The sequence below is a fragment of the Galeopterus variegatus genome, unplaced genomic scaffold, assembly GCF_000696425.1.
Source record: "Galeopterus variegatus unplaced genomic scaffold, G_variegatus-3.0.2 Scaffold1825, whole genome shotgun sequence".
NCBI classification, from domain to species: Eukaryota; Metazoa; Chordata; class Mammalia; order Dermoptera; family Cynocephalidae; genus Galeopterus; species Galeopterus variegatus.
In genome coordinates, this window is record NW_007727936.1 from 75,052 (window position 1) to 76,704 (window position 1,653).

Below are 1,653 nucleotides of genomic sequence, written 5' to 3' on the forward strand. Positions count from 1 at the left end.
CGCCCCCGCCGCCACGCGCGGCCAGGACACGCGCGCCCCCGGCACGAGCACGCGCCGCTGGGCCGCCTCCGGGCACAGCCCAGGAGGGAGCTCCCCGCCACGCGGAGCGTCCCCGCGGCCCTGCACTCACCCCGGCTCGGGGACGTTCTGTGCCCCAGACCGCGGACATTCTTCCCGCGGGAGCAGCGGTGGGGAAACTGAGTCAAGGGGTGACACCGAAAGCTCCTTCCACGCAAGACCCTTCACGAGCCTCCCTCGCAGCCTTCCTGGGCTTTTAAGCCTCAGGGCGGGAAGCCTTCCCTGACTGCCTGGCTGCCCCGATCACCAGGTTGTGCCCGTGTCCCTGCGGGTCATCGGCACCCCCAGCTGGACGGTATTTCCGGCCCGGGCCGGGAGCTCTCCTGAAAGTGGCCACCTGCCGTAGACACACCCATCCCTGACCCAATGCTGAGCAAGGAGTCCCCACAGCCACACACAGTGGGTGCCAAGGCCCACAGGCAGGCGTGAGGAAAGCCCTGCTGCACCTGCCCCAGCTCAGGTGACCAGCAGCAAACACGCACACACCCTGGGCTTGGGCTGAGGCCCCGACCCTCGCGTAGCTCCACACCCAACAGCAGGGCCTCTGGGCCCAGAAAGGCACCAGGGCCATGCACAGGTGTTCAGACCCAAGGACAGTGGAGCAGAGCCCCCAATGGGCAGGGCTGCGGCTGGGATGAGGGAGGGAGCCTAATCCTGGGGAGGGTGGGCAGACTCCCTCCAAAAATGGAGGTGACAGAGACCAAGGGGATGTGTTACCATGGCCACCCCTCCAAAGGCCACTCAGAACTGTGCCCGCTGTTGCAGGGATGCCAGGGGTCAGGCCAACCGCTCCCGGCTGCGGGGCCTCAGAGGGACACAGCAGGCTAAAAATAGCATCTTGCCCTCCCCTGAAGCTGGCTGAGAACCACAACAAGGAGAGGGCCAGTGGAGCTGGGAGGTTGGTGGGGAGGGTGGGGGTACCTCAGGGTCTAACTCAACTCGGGCATCCCTGCAGGGTAGGCAGCACAGCAGGGTGAGCGCCCCCCTGCCACTCCCCAAAAGCAGATGTGCAGAGGGAACTCAAGTCTGTGGACACGTCGGGTGGCCTTGGGGAGGTGGCCATGCTCTGGGTTATCCCAGCTATGGGCCCCAGGACCCATACATCTGGGCCCCAAGTGAGCCCCTCCCTCCAGCCTGGGCTGTCCTGCTTCCCTTAGGCCAGGGATCTGGCAGTTCCTGCTCGGGGGCAGGTCATTATAACACACCTGGTCACAGGTTCTCAGCACAGCTCAGCCAAACTGACTGAATACCGAGGTTTGGGGAGTGGGCAGTGCTGGGGGGCACAGCTGGCCATGGGGAAAGAGGCAGGAATCAGGAGAGGGACCTCTGGCAGTAGGGGGGCCCCCAGCAACATTCCCAGAGAATACACTATCTGCTTGCAGTGGGCTCTCAGCCCCAGACCGCATGACCTCAATGGATGCTGACGCTCCTGGACCACAGCTGGCCATAAGTGGACCTTCCAGGGGCCACTCACCACATGGGCCTGAGGCCTCAGAATGGGGATCAAGGAAGAAAGGGAGGCTGGGGGCCAGGGTGACATTTCCAGCCCACACCAAGATAAAGAACACGTTTTAG